The 6,000-nt window shown below is 37.8% G+C and overlaps 1 long non-coding RNA gene across 1 annotated transcript in view; it reads right to left on the bottom strand.

The window, feature by feature from the left end:
• LOC148001084 (uncharacterized) overlaps window positions 1–6,000 on the bottom strand; it is a 125,992-nt gene continuing 119,992 nt past the window's right edge. Inside the window, exon 2 of the long non-coding RNA XR_015639141.1 lies at window positions 1–726. This is a non-coding gene — a long non-coding RNA (uncharacterized LOC148001084). The remainder of the gene's footprint in view (window positions 727–6,000) is intronic.

Raw genomic sequence — 6,000 nt, 5'->3', positions numbered from 1 at the left:
TAATATACAAAGGTGAGGTTTATTACGGAGACCTATTACGGAGATCTCTGAGCCGACACATATCCCAAGCAGGAGACAGAGGTGTCGACCCCGAGTGGCTGGGAGAAGGGCTTTTTAAAGGAAGAAGTCACAAGCTTCAGGAGATGGGGGGATGTCAAAAGGAAATACCAAAAATGTCACAAGGGGAAACTCTCAAAGTCACAGGATTGTTCTTAAGACTCTGGGGTTTGAATGAGGGGAAAGGTCAAGCATTCTCCTGAGAACAGATCCTGATTGTCCTTTAGGGTAAATGTTTGTCAGAGTTGATGAGGCATCTGCATCTGAAACACATCTGGTTAGGCTTGGCCACTGGTTTCTTGGAATACTCTCTGCAGGACACAATGGCTGGAGGGCACAACGGGGACTTGAACAAACATCACAGGGGCAGAACAAAACCCATTACTCTTTTACTCAGTCTGGTGATAAGCAGGAGGGTCAGTGTCTCTGAACCAGTTCTCCTGCATTTTTAACAATCTGTCTTCCTGAGCCAGATCCTGTTGCTGAGTTTTGAGCTAATTTAAAACTCTATCTTTCACTTGTAGTTCCTTCTGTGAGTGTTTTGTTCCCGCTTCTAAGGAGGACTTGAAGCATCCACATTTTGGTCTTTCTTCTTCTTGAGGTTCATATGGTCTGCGGCCATTCATTATATGGATGATATCTTACTGATGATTCATATACAGATTGCTCCTGAAAAATATGCAAAGGAGATTCTATTAATTATCTAGGATAAAATATAGGTTCAAAGATTCATTGTTGAATTAAATCATCCTGTATATTTTAAAGATGTGACAACCTCAGAATGGTATTCATGAAATGTGGTGCATTGGGAAACAGAATATGCTTTTAACTGGAACCCAAAAGATGTGAATTCTTTCAAACTTAATTAAGATTAGTATTGACCCAAAAACTCCTAAAAATCTTGGCTATTGACATGGATAAGAGACTTTCTGTGACTGTATTTGTAGAACTAACACTAGCTTGAAAGAATCATTTTCAACCCTACATCCAAAGACCCCCCTTTTTAAGATCACTTAGAAAGGCATGACTTCTGAGTGCAGGCTCGCCTGCCAAGCCATCAAAGATAAACACTATGATAGATGAATTGTTACCACTCAGGATGATGGGACAGAATTGCAACAATTTGCGTCCTTTACACATTGCTGCAGCAAAATAGATAGATAGATAGATGGATAGATAGATAGATAGATAGATAGATTGATAGATAGAGAGATAGATAGAGAGATAGATGATAGACAGATAGGCAGACAAATAAGTAAATAAAGTGTGGAGCAGAGACTGAAGGAAAGGTCATCCATGGACTGCCCCACCTGGGAAACCAGCCCATATGCAGTCACCAAACCCAGACACTATCAAGATGCCAAGAAGTGCATGCTCACAGGAACCTTATACAGCTGCTTCTTGAGAGGCTCTACTAGAGCCTGTCAAATACAGAGGCAGATACTTGCAGCCTCTTTTTTGGCTGCCTGCCTGGTAGGTCTGAACCACTGCTAGGTCTTGGACTTCCATTCACAGCTGCTGACCATTGTTGGGGAATTGGACTACAGACTGAGAGTCATCAACAAATTCCCTAACTATATAGAGACTTTCCATAAGTTCTGTGACTCTAGAAAACCCTGACTAACACAGAAGTTGAGGATGTTAGCAACTGGGAAAGGGGATAACATTTGCAATGTAAATAAAGAAAATATCCAATAAAAGAAAAATAAATAAAAAGAAGAAAAAAGGAAAAAAGAAAACAAAAACAAACAAGCCAAATTGGGTGGGTGGGGGGCTTGCGTTAAATAAAGCAATGAGGGACATTTCATAGGCAAGTGCCCTAAGGGGACTCCTTCCACTGGAAATGCTATCACCTCCAAGACAGTCTATCCCCAAAAACCATAAGGACTTCCATTGAAGGATTGATTTTTAAATCTCATTATGACAGGGATGGCAAGCCACTGAAGCTTTAAATTTAAAGTGGGATGGACCTCAGCCCCAAAAGTAAGAGGGAAACCTGCTCCAATATGTACTTTATGCATTTCCAGCATTTCAGAACTCTTCCACTAAAATATAACCATATAAAATAGATTCAAATACCTTATTGATTTGGGGGCAGAAAAAACTTTATATACAATAAGAAATATCATTATATTGGGAATTAATTCCTATACCCCAGTTTCTAGGCATAGGTTATTTTATGCCTTTACCATGGAACACTCCCCTCTCCACAATAGTAAAAAGAAAAATGAAAAAATAAAGAAACCCAAGGGGTTCGAGACTGCAAAAATGTTTAAAGACAATTGATGAAACAATGCATGTTGGGATGCACTCCTAAATGGAGCTGCCCCTTTTCTCTGCCATTCCTATAATGTTTCTCTCTTAGCAATAGGCATTAAATCACTCTTTCTCCATTGCTCTCCACTTGGGAGTTTGTCAATGCTTTTCATTCTCAATACCTCCAATGAGCAATTCTGGCCTAGCCTTATGGTATGAGTGGACAGCTCTCTAGTTTCTTGAGGCCATTGAGGCTTTAAATGAAATTAATGTAACCTTGCTAAAACTCATAGCAAGACTAGAAGATGAGTCACCAAAAAGGTCTAAGCACCCTTTCCTGGTTATAATGCTTACATTCTTCCCAAAACATCTCACCTCAATTCCTCCCATGGATTTTTTTTTTCTTTTCCCAACCCTCACGATGATGTTGTCAGTCGTTCCTATTAACATCACCCTTCATAATTGCCTTCGGCCCTTATGCACAAAAACCTTACAAAACATTCCTCTTTTTAATCTATCCTTACCCCATTGCCTTGTATGGCCTTCTTCCAGGTACCATCCTGCATGGTCCCATAATATCACTGTTACCTAGACAATATGTGTCAACCACCTCCCTTCTTTAGTGTGACAACTTCATCAGGCCTGGTGTCAACTCCTCCCTCCAAGGTTTTTGCACCGCAGAATGATTGCCCCCACAGGTCTACATATATGATTCTGAAGAAATGGCCTAGCAGCAAGGAAGAGACAAGAAAAAGAGAGATCTTCATCCCTCTGGCTGCTTGTCTGACTTAATCTGTCTGCCCCAGCAGGAAGTAACAGTGGCCATTAGGGCAGTACTGGCAGATACACAACACTTGACTGATAACTTCCAGGACAACCTTGACCAGGCCTTGGCCTCCCCCTCGGACAATATCAAGTTCCTTCAGCAGCCAATAACTCCCTTGAAGAGAACCACCTCAAAACTGTAGAGCTCTAGACCCGACAGCTCAGAATACGGGGACTTGGGTTATAATGGGGGAGGAATGTCATTTCCAAGTAATAAATCTGGGCTGGTAGAACAAAACACAGAGGATAGCCTATGAAATCTCTGAGCCTTCCATGCCCTGAGTACCTCCAACCCTTTAAATATTCTCAAACCCTTTGAAAGCTTGACTTCTTCCACCCCTTTTTTTTTTGCCATGTGCTTTCCAATGGGACCTTCCTCTTCTTCACTGATTCATCCCACTTTTAAACCAGCAAGTAAGCAACATTGCTGAATCACTATCAACCAGGTGTTGGCTCAGCACCAAACAATTCCCTACCTAGAGGCTAAAACTATGATAATACTTCTCTTTTATAAATCAAAATGCGAGGTATCAGGCTGGGGAGCCATGGAGTTGTAGAGACAGGCCTGGAGCATGAATAGGGTCAAGGCATATCCAAACTCTGTAAATCTTGTTCTGAGATCAGCAGGAGTTGAATCACTTCCTTTCTTGCCCCGTACCTTCATATTCACATAGCTCTGTGCCCCTAACTTTGCCCCACAGGAAGAGGTCATATAACCCAGTAGCAGCCAGAAAGCACTTGGAATTCTTCCTTATGTTAATAAGGCATCCTCAATGCCCTGGCCCTAGTGAGTGCACACTCAATCTGAAAACCCTTACATATCCCCAAAGATTTAAATGGCCCTTGTTTCCCCATTAAATGAGCTGTTTCATGGAAGCTGGTCTTGGAGAATCTGTTTTTGCTGTGCATACCTAGGGTCTCTTAGCTCCCTGCAATCCTGACTCACTTCAATTACAACTGTGAGCTATCAAGCTGCTTTAGTGGGGAAGCACCAGCCTGAATGGCAAAATTGATTCAGTAAGATTTTTCCTCATAATAGTGAGAAATGTCAAGTATAGTCAAACTAAAATATGTTCAAAATGTAAAATGCTTGCTTTGCTTTTACATTTTTGGGACTTACTTTAACTTATAATCAATTCTGAGTACTGTTTTTGTATAGTGTGACTATATAAATATTCAAATATGAAAAAGACGATTTTAAAAAAAAGATAAAAACAATACCCTGCAATGAAAAAGGGGCTAGTGACAAAAAAATAAGAACATTCTTATGTCTATATTTGGATTTCAACATGTATTTTAGGGGAGTACGGCATCAGTAAACCAAGAAAGTAGGTAAAATATGTTTACTATCATAATGCATACTAACATCGCTATACATGGGAACCACTACTCATACGGATATAGAAAGTTACTCAAAATCATCTCTGTTGATTTGTCTATGACTTGTAAATGATTTCATCACATGATTTGATTTTATGGCAGAGATTTGAAGGTTCAAATGAAGTATAATCATAGCTCCACTACACATCTGCTCTATAGATGTACATAAATACTTTTGAATTTAATTTTCTTATCTTGGGACACACCATGAAGCACTGCCATGATATTCATTTCAGAAAAGTGTATATACAATTTTTTTGGTCATGGAAAGGAAAATTTATTATTATTTGTATGAAGTAATTCATTTCTGAATCATGGAGAACTTGAAACACACGTGAACACACATATACACATGTTTGTGTGGTTAATTTTTTTATGACACCATTCAATGTCAGTTTATTCATCATACAGCAAACATCAGTGGAAAGGTTTTCGTTGAAGATTATTTTCAATCAGAGCTTTGTACACATAAAGTTTTAGAAATACCTCTACCATTTTCTTCATGACTATACCCTACAGAATGTATGAACTGAAGACATTTTATCTCTTTGATACTGATATTGTACCAGCATAAATGTATTGTTAGAAATCACAGTACTTTCTTCAGAAATGTTCCTTTAAAAATTCCACTTACCTTTTTAAAAGTCTTACTAGGTTATTGCTTGTATCCCAAAAATAGATACATAAATATAACAACCAAAAGGTAGATAGCGTTTTATTTTGCATCCCATCTGTTCTGTATTACATTGTGTTTATGTTAACTGAGAAAACAGTGCATGACTGAAATGAACATGCTTTGTTGTTTTTTTTTTTTTGTTGTTGTTTTTTGTTTTTGTTTTTCCCCAAATCCTTAATGAACCTTCAGTTGATTCATTGATTTTACTCAATAAATCACCAGGATGGTTTATGCATTTTGCACAATGCTATAGTTTCTCCATTAACTAAAATTATTTTAAATAAAAAGGTTAAATAATTATATCTCTGCTTCCTAGTTTCCAGAATTTTAGAATTCTGTATCAATAAATAGCTGAGGTGTGTGTTATATTTTTTTCGAACATACACTTTTTGAATATTCTTTGGAGATAATTCATTTTCTCCTGACCTTTAAAGAATGAGTTTGTAGTGATGGAAATAGTTGTATGTACCAAATGTGATGACTGTCTAAATTGAAGCATCTGCTATAAGTATAAACCATTACTCATTTAGTGTAAAGATCTCTTGTCTGACTGTGCACACATATATACATACACACACATACTCATACATGTCCACAAGAATAGACAGGCATGCAACTGATTTTAAATTAATTTTACATGTTATATAATTACCTCAATAGCCATAAACTATTTAATCTATTTAAGAAATATTACATAATGGTATACACAACTAGTTATTTTGTTCTTTGGAATTTTTAGTTTATTTTTAATGCAGAATGCATTTGCAGAAAATGACTTATAAGTTTAAGTGCAATTCAATATGCCA

This window comes from Rattus norvegicus, chromosome 15 (genome assembly GCF_021556685.1).
Source record: "Rattus norvegicus strain SHRSP/BbbUtx chromosome 15, alternate assembly SHRSP_T2T, whole genome shotgun sequence".
Lineage (NCBI taxonomy): Eukaryota > Metazoa > Chordata > Mammalia > Rodentia > Muridae > Rattus > Rattus norvegicus.
The sequence above is the reverse complement of the archived record's forward strand: the minus strand, read 5'-3'. Positions and strand labels throughout refer to the sequence as shown.